The following is a 16,709-nucleotide window of genomic DNA, read 5'->3' as shown; positions in this document are numbered from 1 at the left end:
GCAGCAGGGATTTTGGCCCACTCCTCCCTACAGATCTTCTCCAGATCCTTCAGGTTTCGGGGCTGTCGCTGGGCAATACGGACTTTTGCTCCCTCCAAAGATTTTCTATTGGGTTCAGGTCTGGAGACTGGCTAGGCCACTCCAGGACCTTGAGATGCTTCTTACGGAGCCACTCCTTAGTTGCCATGGCTGTGTGCTTCGTGTCGTTGTCATGCTGGAAGACCCAACCACGACCCATCTTCAATGCTCTTACTGAGGGAAGGAGGTTGTTGGCCAAGATCTCGCGATACATGGCCCCATCCATCCTCCCCTCAATACGGTGCAGTCGTCCTGTCCCCTTTGCAGAAAAGCATCCCCAAAGAATGATGTTTCCACCTCCATGCTTCACGGTTGGGATGGTGTTCTTGGGGTTGTACTCATACTTCTTCTTCCTCCAAACACGGCGAGTGGAGTTAGACCAAAAAGCTCTATTTTTGTCTCATCAGACCACATGACCTTCTCCCATTCCTCCTCTGGATCATCCAGATGGTCATTGGCAAACTTCAGACGGGCCTGGACATGCACTGGCTTAAGCAGGGGGACCTTGCGTGCGCTGCAGGATTTTAATCCATGACGGCGTAGTGTGTTACTAATGGTTTTCTTTGAGACTGTGGTCCCAGCTCTCTTCAGGTCATTGACCAGGTCCTGCCGTGTAGTTCTGGGCTGATCCCTCACCTTCCTCATGATCATTGATGCCCCACGAGGTGAAATCTTGCATGGAGCCCCAGACCGAGGGTGATTGACCGTCATCTTGAACTTCTTCCATTTTCTAATAATTGCGCCAACAGTTGTTTCCTTCTCACCAAGCTGCTTGCCTATTGTCCTGTAGCCCATCCCAGCCTTGTGCAGGTCTACAATTTTATCCCTGATGTCCTTACACAGCTCTCTGGTCTTGGCTATTGTGGAGAGGTTGGAATCTCTTTGATTGAGTGTGTGGACAGGTGTCTTTTATACAGGTAACGAGTTCAAACAGGTGCAGTTAATACAGGTAATGAGTGGAGAACAGGAGGGCTTCTTAAAGAAAAACTAACAGGTCTGTGAGAGCCGGAATTCTTACTGGTTGGTAGGTGATCAAATACTTATGTCATGCAATAAAATGCAAATTAATTATTTAAAAATCATACAATGTGATTTTCTGGATTTTTGTTTTAGATTCCGTCTCTCACAGTTGAAGTGTACCTATGATAAAAATGACAGACCTCTACATGCTTTGTAAGTAGGAAAACCTGCAAAATCGGCAGTGTATCAAATACTTGTTCTCCCCACTGTATATTAATATGGGCAATTTTTATCGCTTTCCTGGGTAGCTTATAGCACTGTTAAAATGAAGTGCTTTGTAACACCAAAACTAGTGTCAACTGAGCTGTCACCAACTTGGAGATGAAAACTTAACTTTGCTTCAGTATTGAAACACATCATCCTAATATGTTAATCGAGAGATGTGCAACACCTTGCCAGAGGCTGGGAGAACTACCGGAAAAGGTTGAAAACATGATGATGGTGTTTACAAAAACTGTTTTTGGAAGACAAGGGTTATTTGTAAGGCAAAGGGTTCTACCTAGAACCATTAACATCCTAAGACCCATTTTTGGAAGAAAGGGTTCTTTGATGATTCTTTGGTTGGCAAGAAGGGTTCTACATAAAACTATATATAATATTTCCCAGCATGCTCTATTGCAGGGAGATTTTCTGAATATTTTGTTTTACTGGAATATCTGTGTTTTTGCATGTACATTGCTTGGTTGATTCATTTTATGTTACACAAATATAAATAACAGTTTTCTAAACTAATCCAATCTGTTAGTAATTGGATTTATTGCACCCATTACTGAGATGGTTGTGCCAGTTTACATAATTGAGGTAGTCTAAATATTAAAAGGTTTTGACCCTGGCAGACATTCTGAATGATGGTTGCTGGTGACTAACAATGCCACTTGTTGGATATCCCAATTGGCTGGATTCCAATAGGAATTATATATCACTTTGCAAGCCTGATGTGGCCTGTAAACCAGGAGAGGCCTAACACCACTGTGTTAGGTTATAATTAGAACCTCAAATAAAAGCTTTATGATGTACTGCAATAAATAATTAAATGTTAAAGGCTCTATGGAACTGTTCATAGAGGGTTCTAGGAAGAACTCACCAAAGATAAAAGGGCAGAACCCTTTACAGTTATAGAAAGAATCTTTAGATACATTTTTTTAAATGTATTGGTAGAACCCTTCATCGAGGGTTCTAGTTCGAACTGTATACATTCCAACGAAATGTACCATCTTACTGCCCATCCTGTTTCTAATCTGTCTAAATAAAGGTGGAATTCCACAAAAAATATTCTCCATAGGCCCTCATCATCAATCAATATTTAGACTCTAAACCATTTGCATTTCTAAACCATTGATTGTATGAGAAACACCGTCTTTGTGTTTTGATGCTGCCTTTTACATGCACTGAAACCCCAAAAAGTGTTTTCACAACACTCTCTTAACCTTTTTTAGTCATTCTTGACCCAGACAAACTTCCCCAAGCACCAATTGTTTCTGCAAATCAAGTCTGCAGAAATGTGCGCATCTCCAGTCAAGACAGGACCTGCACACACACACACACACACGTGTTCACATTTTCCGTCTGGTGCCCGCATCGCGTTAATTGTTGTTTTCATTACTTCATGATAATAACTTTGGAAATGTGTGTGTTTATATCAAAGTAAGTACCTTATTGTGTTATAATAGTTTCTGTATGATGTGTTATGTCATTTCTACTGTAGCTTACTGTATATATGGAGTATAATATATTTGTGTGTATTCCTTATAACCGCGGACACGTTAGGTAATGTTAACGTAAACTGACCCCATCCCGTACAAATGTGCGCAACCGCAACATTCAAACGAGGCTACAAAGAAAACTAATGGGACTGAAGCGACTGTGTTGGCTTCAAATTCGGGGGTGTGAACTAGGTTTCTATTCAAGCGTTGATCGACATGGTAATGGCTCTATAGTATTGGAGAAAAGTTGAAAAAACGGACCCTCCGTTACATCGTGACGTGTCATGTCGTAACGTACAGCACGCATAAAGCAACTATTTCTGTCTTACAATCTCTCTCCACCAGGTGTAGCACTTCTCTCATCGTTTAAAAACAAGAAATGGACAGTGACGGGGGTAAGGAGGGGATACTTAGTCATTTTTTGCGTCATCTTTGCATGCGATCATCATTCTCAAAGCCGCTGTTTACTTCTAAGATCACTTTAGCACCGCCCTAAAAATTCGACACAAACCTTCAAATAGGTATGTAATGACACATTATATAAACTCTTTATAGTGTTTTATTTACATTTTAGAGGCGATAAGGTGATAAGTTGGACAGATCGAGTGAAAAAAAGCAATTTTCCCACACAACATCTCTCCTTCTCACTATCACGCATTAGTTTCGCTTCCCCACCCGCCATTTTTAAAAAGACCCGACGGGGCTCATTGCTTGCTTGAATTATGCAGAAACGGGTAGCGTTTAGGTCATGAAATTGATAATGTTGGAAAGGGGAGAAATTGTGCTTTACAATGGTATTGACATTACAGTTGATCTGGAAGTATTACGTTTTTGGGGTGCTAAAATAAGGGCAATTGTACGGACCAAGGAGATGTGTGAGTTTACGTTACTCATTTCATATAACCTTTATGGTGTTATAATCAATCGTGCTTATGTAGCTAGCTACACTCTTCTATTAGCTCTGTAAAACAATGCTAATTGCATCAGAGAAGTATTAGCTTGTGTTGTATTTTGAAGGCACCCTGGCCTTATGACCATGGTTTGTTTTCATTTGGCCTATTTAGCATAGCACTGTTCTGCCCTGCCCTTGTGGAGCTCTACAGATACTGTTTCTTACTGTTATAACTCATATTTGTTATTTTTGTCAATGCAATATATTATTTTTTTAGCAGTGTTATTATGTTACATCTTTGTAATATTGTTTTATTGCTATATCCTGATTGTATTCTAATTACTAATAATTCCTCTTTATTCTGTACTTTCAGAAACTACACACTCAAACAGTATTTGCCAATATCATAACTGGAGCTGGACATCTTTAGAACTGAAGATTGAGGACAGCTTTTGTATGCGAGCGTACACTCAACAGTTTTACTGGATAAAAACAGCAAGAAAACACATAGGCCAATAGGTAATAGTCATCTATTTTATTGAAGTATTGGTGATGCTTGAACAACAACTTGTTTTACTAGAGGGGGAAAAAAATGAATATGCATAACCCATATTTCATATTCATGCAGTGCATTTCCCCCACCTCTAAAGGCATAAGATCATGGCAGGCCACCTGTCAGTAATTGCTGCAGATGTACTCAATAGTACTTGAGCATATGATACTCCCCAAAGCATGGTGAAACACATAGAGGTGTGTCACAAGTTAAACACATGTACTTTGTCAACCTCCTCTGCTTCCTTCTCTTGGTGCCAGACAGGCAGACTTTGCAGTGACAATTCTGTGCAGTGAGGCGTAGGGGATTGTCTGCAGCAGGACGGCCCCCAGTGGATGGGCGCCGAGGGGTGTGGTGCTCCTCCAGCAGCTCTCTCATTAGGTTTTCTCTGTACTTTTGGTAGGTAATTACTCTACCTGTGGGGAGGATGAGGGAAGGGAGAGGATGATGAGGCAGTGGGTAGGTGGGTGAGATATTGTCACTATATTTGCATAATGGAACTGTATGTGATTTGTAAGTGAACTGCACGTCCAATTACAAAAAATACCTTGTTCAGTAATCATCTCACCTGGATCACCGGGATACAATCTTCCCAGCTCTGCATACTTTGCTGTGAGAAGGCAGAGTCATTAGATCATTTATTTTGGTACTGTCCATATGTAGCTCCTTTTTGGTCACAGTTCCAGGAATGGCTGAAGAATTGCAACATTTACCTAGAACTAATACTGCAGATAGCAATACTGGGTGATTGGAAAAGTCATAGTCAATCAATAATATAATAATTATTTAAGCAAAAGTATTTATCTTAAATTTACAATCTGTAGAAGCTATGAGAAAAGAAAGGTTGAGTACTTTTGTGAAGCATCACAGCACAGTTGAAAAAATATATGTCAAATATAAATCCAAAATGGATGGTGTTCGGCAACATATGGGAGGGGTTGAATGTCGCTGAAGGGTGGGATTAATAACAAGATAACCAATGTAAAACATATGGAGTCTGTAAAATGTATATAGGTTCAGAAATTTTGTGAAATAGCACAGTTACAAATAGAAATCAAACTGGATGGACATCAGAAATAGAGGAAGGACTAAAAACAAATAAAATATTGCATTTAACCTTTATTTAAAACACAGTTTAGCTTGTTGTTAATCCACCTATCGTGTCAGATTTTGAAAATATGCTTTACAGCGAAAGCAATCCAAGCGTTTGTGAGTGTATCAATCACTGCTAGAACAGCTAGCCTTAAATTAGCTTGGTCACAAAAGTAATAAAATTAATCGCTTACCTTTGATAATCTTCGGATGTTTGAACTCACGAGACTCCCAGTTACACAATAAATGTTATTTTTGTTCGATAAAGATTAGTTTTATAACCAAAAACCGCCATTTGGTTTGCGCGTTATGTTAAGAAAACCACAAGCTCGTTCCGGTACTGAAGGGCAGACGAAAATTCCAAAAAGTATCCGTAATGTTCGTAGAAACATGTCAAAGGTTGTTTTTTTTATAATCAATCCTCAGGTTGTTTTTAACATACATAATCGATCATATTTCAACCGGACGGTAAACTGTTCAATACTACAGAGAAAGAAAATGTCTAGCCACATCTCTCCTGCGCAGGAACTAATCAATGGACACCGGACGCGTTTTGATAAATCTCGCTCATTTTTCAAAATAAAAGCTTGAAACTATGTCTAAAGCCTGGTCACAGCCTGCGGAAGCCATTGGAAAAGGAATCTGGTTGATACCCCTTTAAATGGAGGGGCAAGCAATGGAACAGGGATAAAAATCAGTTCTGTTATACTCACAGACAATATTTTGACAGTTTTGGAAACTTTTGAGTTTTCTATCCTAATCTGTCAATTATATGCATATTCTAATATCTGAGCCTGAGAAATAGTCTGTTTACCTTGGGAACGTTATTTTTCCAAACATAAAAATTCTGCCCCCTAGCTGAAAGAAGTTAACTAGGCAAGTCAGAACAAATTCATATTTACATTGACGGTCTAGGAACAGTTAACTGCCTTGGCAGAACGACAGATTTTCACCTTGGCAGCTCGGGGATTCGATCTAGCAACCTTTCGTTGCTGGCCCAATGCTCTAACCACTAGGCTATCTGCCACCCAGTTACAATATAACTATTGTAAAATAGATTGTGTCTGTAAAATGTGTATAATATGTATAAACTGAAGGCAGAAGCCTAAGTGTTATTGTTTATTCCAATTGTACTCCAATTGGGGGAGGGGTGGTAGGGGTTTGCGGCGAATAATAAAGGTATATTCAAAAAAAAACTATGTATGTATGTATATATATGTGTACATGTATGAATGTTTATGTACTGTATATACAGTACAAAATCCATGTCTACGTGTGTGTATAGTGCGTATTTTATCGTGTGTGTGTGTGTGTGTGCGTGTGCACCTATGTTTGTGTTGCTTCAGGGTCCCCGCTGTTCCATAAGATGTTTTTTTTTTATCTGTTTTTTAAAATCTAATTTTACTACTTTCATGAGTTACTTGATGTGGAATAGTGTTCCACATCAAGTTGACATGGCTCTATTTAGTACTGTGCGCCTTCCATAGTCTGTTCTGGACTTGGGGACTGTGAGGAGACCTCTTGTGGCATGACTTGTGGGGTATGCATGGGTGTCCAAGCTGTGCGGCAGTAGTTCAAATAGACAGCTTGGTGCATTGAACATGTCAATAAATACAAGCAGTGATGAAGTCAATCTCTCCTCCACTTTGAGCCAGGAGAGAATGACAAGCATATTATTAATATTAGCTCTCTGTGTACATCCAAGGGCCATCCATGCTATCCTGTTCTGAACCAATTGCAATTTTCCTAAGTACTTTTTTTGTGGCACCTGACCACACGACAGAACAGTAGTCCAGGTGCGACAAAACTAGGGTCTGTAGGACCTGCCTTGTTGACAGTGCTGTCAAGAAGGTAAAGCAGCGCCTTATCATAGACATACTTCTCCCCATCTTAGCTACTGATGTATCATGTGTTTCAACAATGACAGTTTACAATCCAGGGTACCTCCAAGCAGTTTAGTCACCTCAACTTGCTCAATTTCCACAATATTTATTACAAGATTTAGTGGAGGTTTAGGGTTTAGTGAATGATTTGTCCCAAATACAATGCTTTTAGTAAACTATCATGGTCCAAACACACCAAGACATTCTTGACGAGGGCACGACAATGTCTTTTCCCCCTCAGGAGACTGAAAATATTTGGCACGGGTCCCCAGATCCTCAAAAAGTTCTACAGCTCCACCATCGAGAGCATCCTAACCGGTTGCATCACCGCCCGGTATTTCAACTGCTCAGCATTTAACTAGCATGGCTACCACAGCATTCTGCAGCGATACACCATCCCATCTGGTTTGTGCTTAGTGGAACAATCATTTGTTTTTCAACAGGCCAGTAACCCAACACACCTCCAGGCTGTATAAGGGCTATTTGACCAAGAAGGAGAGTGATGGAGTGCTGCATCAGATGACCTGCCCTCCACAATCACCCGACCTCAACCCAATTGAAATGGTTTGGAATGAGTTGGACCACAGAGTGAAGGAAAAGCAGCCAACAAGTGCTCAGCATTTGTGGGAACTCCTTCAAGACTGTTAGAAAGGCATTCCAGGTGAAGCTGGTTGAGAGAATGCCAAGTGTGCAAAGCTGTCATCAAGGCAAAGGGTGGCTACTTTGAAGAATCTCAAATATAAAATATTTAGATTTGTTTAACACTTTTTAGTTTTTTTTGTGTTATTTCATAGTGTTGATGTCTTCACTATTATTCTACAACGTAGAAAGTAATACAAATAAAGAAAAACCCTTGAATAAGTAGGTGTGTCCGAACTTTTGACCGGTACTGTATGTAGCTCTGAGAATCCGCACAGCGCCTAGCCAGCTCATAACTAAGCCTGACATCCCTGGAGAGAACAAACTGGCTTTGTATCTTTGTTTTTAAACCTCCCCACACGGTCCACTGCCCCTACTCAGGGATACATGCATAGCCGGGAACATGAAAGCAGCGTGTCAGAAACCTCCTGTGTGCGTGCCGTGGTCTGAACTCATTGTCTGTGTTTATTAGTTTCTGTTGTCCCCACCATCTGTCGTTCCCTTTATGTGTGATACTTGTCCTCTCCTACTTGGAAAGAATGCTGGCTTTTAACTTCACAATGTAGGGGAGAGTGGGGAAAGTTGAGAAATGTTTAACATGTCGCATCACTACGTCAACAGAAATATAGAAGTCCTTCAAACAAATATATCTACATATACAGTATTTCAGGGTGTTGTGTATCCCTGAAAATAATCAGGGACATAACTTTTGAAAACAGCCTGTCCAAAAAAGTTGTCTCGGCACAACTTACCCCAGGGTATGGGGTAATTCGAGTATTAGAACAGGGTAAGTTGAGCCAAAAGAAAGCTCTGCAGTTGGGACAGCTTTATGTAGGCCCAAACAGTTTGTGGGCACTGCTTGTCACCATTATAGTGCAATTAATGTATTATGTGGTGGCTTTGCTGGCATGCATCAAAAAAAATGTTTGCCCCACCAGGATATACATGCTAAAATCGCCACTGTTCATATACAATGTCCCATGGTCTCCCACTCACATTCCGTTTGCAGTGATACATCCACTACCTGGTTTCTTAAATAAGGGCAATGATGCTCTGTACAAAAAGCCTTGATACTGCATGTGTAATTTAGAGGTCGACCGATTAATCGGAATGGCCGATTAATTACGGCCGATTTCAAGTTTACATAACAATCGGAAATCGGGCGCCGATTTGCCGATTTTTTTTATTTGTTTTTTTATACCTTTATTTAATCTTCATTTAACTAGGAAAGTCAAAATAGGCAAATGAATTACTTAAAAATCATACAATGTGATTTTCTGGATTTTTGTTTTAGATTCCGTCTCTCACAGTTGAAAGGTACCTATGATAAAAACTACAGACCTCTACATGCTTTGTAAGTAGGAAAAACTGCAAAATCGGCAGTGTATCAAATACTTGTTCTCCCCACCCTATATATATAAAATTATTATTCTTTTATTTTATATCGGCCGATTAATCGGTATCGGCTTTTTTTGTCCTCCAATAATCGGTATCGGCGTTGAAAAATCATAATCGGTCGACCTCTAGTGTAAATGTGTGTGTACATCTGTGTGTGCTTGCGTGCATAATGCACAATTTATATTATTAAATAGAACTGATTGAAAAGGATACTGAGGTAGAGAGAAAGTGAAGGAGCAAGAACGACAGAAAGACAGAAGAGAGTAGATTGAGATAGAAGACAATGATATGGAGAGAATGACCGGCCATCACCAAGGAGAGGAAAAAAGGGAAGGAACAGATGGAGAGGAGCCATGTGAGGTTTCAGTGAATGCCTCAAATGGTACCCTATTCCCTATATGGGTGATTCTACAAAAGCGGTGAAAATTGCAGACCCCCCCAAAACAACTATTTAAAGAAAACAGTTGTCTACAAACTTAGGACATGTGTTTACATCATGATATGTTCTAATTCAATCCAAGGCAATAACAAACATATTGTACAAAGTCATTGTCTACTACGATTAAGTCTCCCAACAAAGGAACATTTATTTGCATCATGATATGTGACTCAACACCTGGATTCGGTCTTAAGTAGCAAAATGTGAAATGGTGTTTTTTACATTGGATAAAAGGAGAGACTCAGAGCTACGAAATGGTATAGCATACACTGCATTTGAGGAACAATGGGAAAGTAATTCTGCTTTGAAAGTTGATCAATTTGTAAACTCACTTTTGAGATATTCACCTTTGAATGTTTTGCTATCTAGTGAAGAGCTCTTTGTCTACACCCATTCAGCATCGTTCACACCATCTTAAGCTTTAGCCCACCCATCTCGTTTTGCTCTCCGAGCACACACTTGACGCTCTGGCCGATGATTTGTTTACCTCCGGATAACATGAAAACAGCCTAACCAACAATTTCATGATGCTTTTTTGCAGACGTTTACTGACACCTTTCATAATCAACGGATGGTTTACACACGTCACGTAACGTTAGCTAACGACCCAGAGGAAAAACCAGTCGCTTATAGTGGACTTTTCTCAAACTCAAGAGAAATAAAAACATTTCTCAAACTAGTATTATTTTGGAATCATTAGAGTCCAAAGTATTTATCATGACCCCCCTTAGGAGCAACAATGAGATGCTAAAGAGAATAGACTATAATACTAGAGAAAAATAAGAAAACCAAGGTATCTCATTTATGAAAATCTGTGCTCATTCACTGCTGAGTTCTCCTTAACAGTCCTTTTGAGCAATTAAAAGACATGAGAAAGAAATAGCCATTTTGATACTTATGTGAGACACATTATCTTTGTTTGAGATTAACATTTAAGCACTATCTGATAAGTATAAAATCTCAATATAATCTCCCCAGGATCTCACTCGTCTTGTATATGTCTCATAAAATTGTTTGGAAGAAATAGCCTGAGAATTACATGCCAACACATGGAGAATGAATGAGACATAAGAGAGATGTAAGGCACAATATTATTTTATTCACACCTTTTGAAACAATGAAATTTAATTTCAAAGCTGAATGTAACAGCACTGAATTCCCAATAGCACATTGTTCTTAATGTTGAGCGCTTGTAAGTTGAGCCCATGATCTACAGAGACACAATGAACATGAGTGTGCTCGTCTCTAAGGAAATTAAGATGAATACAGTAAGGCGGAAACCAAGTACCCAACACAAAACTGCCTAATCGACAATTAAGATTGAAACCAATTAACTTTTTAGGGATAGGGGGCAGCATTTTCACTTTGGATGAATAGCTTGACCAAATTGAACTGCCTCCTACTCTGTCCCAGATGCTAATATATGCATATTATTATTACTATTGGATAGAAAACACTCTGAAGCTTCTAAAACTGCTTGAATGATGTCTGTGAGTATAACAGAACATATATGGCAGGCGAAAACCTGAGAAAAATCCAACCAGGAAGTGGAAAATCTGAGGTTTGTAGTTTTTCCAACTCTTTGCCTATCGAATATACAGTGTCTATGGGGTCAAATTACACTTCCCAAGGCTTCCACTAGATGTCAACAGTCTTTAGAACCTTGTTTGATGCTTCTATTGTAAAGGAGGGGGGAATGAGAGGGGATTGAGTCAGTGGTCAGGCAGAGTAGCATGAGCTGACCACGCGCATTCACGTGAGAGTTAGCTTGAGTTCCATTGCATTTCTGAAGACAAAGGAATTATCCGGTTGGAACATTATTGAAGATTGATTCTATACTTCGTTTGACATGTTTCTACAAACTGTAATATGACTTTTTTGACTGTGTCTGAACTAAGCGATCGCGCATTGATTACTGGGCTAAACGCGCAAACAAAAAGGAGGTATTTGGACATAAATGTTGGACGTTATCGAACAAATCAAACATTTATTGTGGAACTGGGATTCCTGGGAGTGCATTCTGATGAAGATCAAAGGTAATTGAATATTTATAATGCTATTTCTGACTTCTGTTGACTCCAACATGGCGGATATCTGTATGGCTTGATTTGTCGTCTGAGCGCCGTACTCAGATTATTGCATGGTTTGCTTTTTCAGTAAAGTTTTTTTGAAAATCGGACACAGTGGTTGCATTAAGGAGAAGTATATCTCTAATTCTGTGCATAACACTTGTATCTTATATTAAAGTTTATGATGACTATTTCTGTAAATTGATGTGGCTCTCTGCAAAATCACCGGATGTTTTGGAAGCAAAACATTACTGAACGTAACGCACCAATCTAAACTGAGGTTTTTGGATATAAATATGAACTTGATCTTACAAAACATACATGTATTGTGTAACATGTTGTCCCGGGAGTGTCATCTGATGAAGAATATCAAAGGTTAGTGATTAATTTGATCTCTACTTCTGCTTTTGTGACTCCTCTCTTTGGTTGGAAAATGGCTGCATGCTTTCTGTGACTAGTTGCTGACCTAACACAATGATATGTTGTGCTTTCGCCGAAAAGCGTTTTTGAAATCGGACACTGTGGTTGGATTAACGAGAAGTTTATCTTTAAAATGGTGTCTAATGTATGTTTGAGAAATTTGAATTATGAGATTTCTGTTGATTGAATTTGGCACCCTGTAATTTCATTGGCTGTTGGCGAGGGGTTCGTTCCCAAACAGGTTAAGGTATCCTTTTTTATAACAAAGTTTAGCATAACCAATGTGAACTTAGAACCTTAGAATTCTATCTGTCATTTTTTTTTGGGGGGGGGGGGGGGGGGTATTGACATAATGTTGATCTAAAATCTGAAGTTAAGATTTTTGAAATCACTTGCATATCTAAATGTCCTAGAATGTGGATACTTGGTACCTTCAGGGTGATGACCTTGTTGAGCAATAAAAGTTTAATATACTAAATAACAGTTTTGCTGAGATGTGAAAACTCTGATGCTCAATATCTCAGAATCACTCAGAACCCAGATATAATCTTATAATTCTAAGATCATGACAAATAAAATAAAAACACTGACCAAATGTAGTTCTTACTCAAATGTAGTTATTATCTAAAATAACAAACAATAAGACAATACTTACTTTAAGAGCCCAATCCCCCAACTGGCCTATCTTGTTTTAACGTTTGGATTATTCAGCACGGTCCGGAACTTGTTAATGAAGGCCTTTAGTTTACCAGACTCCACGGATGCATAACGCATGACATAAGCTGCAGTTGATAAACAGAGAAAATAAAGTTGTTTAAGAAAGTGTTTGGTTTAGAGTATAAACCAAGTCTTAAATGTCCGAATCACATTTCAACCAAGTCTTTTGAACAGTACCCCCATCTCTCATTCCCCCAAATGGATATGTGAGGTTCTATGAGTGGATTTTGCATGTTTCTCTAGTTTATCAAAGGTTAAACTTACTCAGGATTGCGTTCACTCGGGCCTGGTCCAGCATCGATTTGCCTTCAGGACACTTTCCATGCCATCCAAAGGCAACAGCGTTGACACACTCCTTGTCAGTGAAAAAAATGGTCAAACAGGAGATGGAACAGGCAGAGCCAGTCACGCTGTAATGTTTGATGAATTGCGGCAAGATTAAATTCTATGTACAGACCACAGCCCGGATACAGCTCCTGCTTGCCCATCCTAGTAGGTGTGTCGGATGCAGCCTCTTGGAATTTCTCAAAACTGTCACATAAGCCCCTCACAGCTTTGACTTGGTCAGGGCCTGTAAGAAAACATTACATGAGCGTGTTATGAGACAATGAAAACTATAATCTACTGCTTCTCAGACAAGCAAAGTGAAATAATGAAACTACATCTTACTCAAGCTCAAATGCACTTCTTCCATTTTCCTCTTTTCCTGCATTAGTTTGTAAACTTGCTGTTTTCAGATCTGGCATGGCTGCCATGGTCTGTGTTCATCTTCCATGGGCTCCCCATATTCGCTCTGTGGACTGCGGTCAATAACAACTGTGTCAGCAAAAGCAGATGGTGTTGGAGCTCTGGATTCTGCATTCAGTGGACCTGGTTCTTCAGATGACAGCAGCATGCCCGTGAATGACTCCCTGGGAGTCAAACCTCTCAACAAAGGGGTGTTAACCTGCTGGTCCAGGTTGAAATAGCTTGGGCCAGCTCCAGGAGAGTCAGAGTCGGGAGCTTGGAAGTGTGCACCATCCTGGTGTGGTGGGGGGTATAGACAGTGGGGCTGGGAAGAATGAGAGTGAAGAGGATGTACTAAATTCTTGCCATAAAATCTGGCAGCAGAATCTTTGCTGAGTGTCCATCCTCAAACCTCACAAAGGCAAACAGATCTGAAAAGACCAATACATTAACACTAGAAGAACTAAGCAGTCAAAATTACCATTATGGGATTTAAAAAACAATCCCACGCACTGCTCAGAACCAATACAAAGACAATTGCGCAAGTAAAAAAAAATTATGGCAGATACTATTAGCTTTTGTGGCCAGCACCTACCTCTTGTGTCATCAGCATCATGAGAAGGGTCTCCATCTCCCTCACTTTAGGAGCTGGCTTGCGTCGTCTCTTTGGCAATTCTCTAGCTGGCAGAGACTTCTTCATTCTTGATCATTTCAGGCTGGTGGGTGATGCAATCAAAACACTGATGCAAAATGTACTGCAAATTGAGCCTATAAGTAAGACAATGGTATAGAGTGTTTCCCACAAGAATAGCTACACATGCCACAGAATGTTTGATGTGTGGTTACCAATGATGACAGAGACTCACTATTATGTTTGAAGACCAAGCATTTGAAAGGGGGTGGGAAGTGTTAGTTCATTTTCTCCCAACTGCCTGAATTACACAGACTGTCTGGATGGGATAACGCTATTAGCTACTAATTGGGAGACTGGTACCAACCCCTCCACTTCAAATACACTAGCTGATTGTAGACAGAAACTCATAACATATAGATTCACTGCATATTCAAACCTTTTTTACCCCAGGAACACAGGAATATAGGATAAAATTAACTTACACTTTCCACCCCCTTTACCAGCCTATCTGGTGTAATTCAGTCCTCAACATTTTATATACCAAATATACATTGAACATATTGTTGCAAAAAATAACTTAATATAGACAACTGAAGGACATTGGCTAGTAGGTCCATAAACATATATGATCCCATTTCAGATGCATTAGCTAGCTCCAACACATACTAGGTTGTTGTGTGGTTAACGTTAATTAACCACCACACACTTCAAACGTTTGAGAAAGGCCTCTATTGAAGTTAGCCAGAGGATAGCTAATTGTAATGTTCACCTACATTTGTAACGTTATCTTTTTACTTCTGCTTTCAACACAAGCTCTAGTTAGGTAACGTTGGTTGGCTTTGTAAAAACATGTCTCACATAGCCAATGTTACCCAAACGAATAACACTAACGTTAGTAACATTAGCCAAATACATTAGCTACTAGCTAGCGTTAGACAGCTAATGTCAGCTAGCTAAGATAAGCTAACGTACGATAGCTAGTCCGGCTAAAACTACATTATGGTGATTACTTGATGGGAGGAAAATGCAATTCATTTATACACACCTTGTTTAACGTTGTTTGAGTACTTGGAGTGAGCGAGTCACGAGTGTAGCTTGCTTCTCATTTCTCAAGCGTTAGTCTGCATATCTCTCAGGTGCCAAACTGATCGCCAACCACCAATCAATGAAGTTGAATAGATGACATGCTTTTACTTAACCAATAGGGGAGTCTAAAATATGGCGCTGCATTTAAGGAGCAAATCCCTAAATACCAAAAACAGGAGGGAAAATGTTTACTTTCTATTTTTCATCTAGGAACAATTTAATGTTCCTAGGCGTTTGTCTTTTCATTTGTTCTTAGTCTGAAGCAAGGAATCTTTCTCAAGGTTTCCAACAATAAGAAACTATCTTGTAAGTATAGGCTACCTGAAGCATGCCAATATAATTTTCTTATTAACACTACAATTTTCCCCATGGTTGTTGTTGGTTTAGCTGTTCGCAAATTTTAATTACACAGTGTCCAGAATGATGAAAGGCATGACTCATCGTGTCATTAGAGAAACAACATAGACGGCATAGTACTGAACATGTACAGGTGAGGAGTAATAGAGCCCTTGCACACTGCCATGATGATATGTTTCTCGGTAACGTATGACTGAATATTTACCATAACAAACCACTTTTTCATAATCCCTGTTTCTATTTTTCTGTATATGCAGCTGGGTATGGAGCATAACTCAGGAAGCCTGGGGAAAAGCACCAATCAAAGTTCAGGTTGGATACATTATTAGGACTAGCCTACAGCCACTGATCCCAAGTTAATTATGGTGAAAACACATTTGCACCTCAGGTGTATCACATCTACAGGCATGGTTGCACATGTGCTACACACACAGGTTTTCACAAATACAGCGTAGCTTTATTGTATGGCAACAACATTTACAAGATGATTAGAAATATTAATTGTCACAAAAAGAAAAAACTAAATATTTAGGACCTAATCTATCAATTTTGTAGACGTAAAGATTAGTTATTGTATTTAGTTTGTTGTTTTCATATACATAGTTTTTACTTGTTCACAGGTTCATCACAACAGATTGAGCATTCCAACCCAAGACCAGAAGCCTCATATACAGAGCAAAATATTGAGGAAGATTGGGATGTCTTTGAAGAGGAGTCTCTTGCCATGAAGGAGTCAGCCTATGATGATGGACTAAACTGGGATAAGGAGTTTCATGATACCATGGAGGAGTCTGCCTTTGATGATTGTGTAAACTGGGATGAGGAATTTGAAAGGGTTGCTGGCAGAGATGGATCTCCCTCAACATGCAAGGAGGATTCAGTGATTAATGTGGAACAACCACTCTGTGACAATGCCCTTACAACTGTTGCTGAGTGCCTTATCATAATGATATATATAAATTGTCACAAAGTCACTGGAAAGGCCCTCATTGACTTACTGAAA

General features: G+C 39.5%; 1 protein-coding gene and 1 long non-coding RNA gene across 2 annotated transcripts in view; one reads left to right on the top strand and one right to left on the bottom strand.

Annotated features, from left to right (window-relative positions):
- Window positions 1–16,709, bottom strand: part of nrg3b (neuregulin 3b) — a 432,713-nt gene that overhangs the window by 396,337 nt on the left and 19,667 nt on the right. The gene's annotated exons all lie outside the window — the stretch shown is intronic.
- Window positions 15,352–16,676, top strand: LOC139570565 (uncharacterized). The gene is made up of 4 exons (XR_011674102.1): window positions 15,352–15,655; window positions 15,762–15,839; window positions 15,964–16,018; window positions 16,327–16,676. It is a non-coding gene; the product is annotated as an uncharacterized lncRNA (long non-coding RNA).

This window comes from Salvelinus alpinus, chromosome 3 (genome assembly GCF_045679555.1).
Source record: "Salvelinus alpinus chromosome 3, SLU_Salpinus.1, whole genome shotgun sequence".
In the NCBI taxonomy this organism is placed as follows: domain Eukaryota; kingdom Metazoa; phylum Chordata; class Actinopteri; order Salmoniformes; family Salmonidae; genus Salvelinus; species Salvelinus alpinus.
The sequence above is the reverse complement of the archived record's forward strand: the minus strand, read 5'-3'. Positions and strand labels throughout refer to the sequence as shown.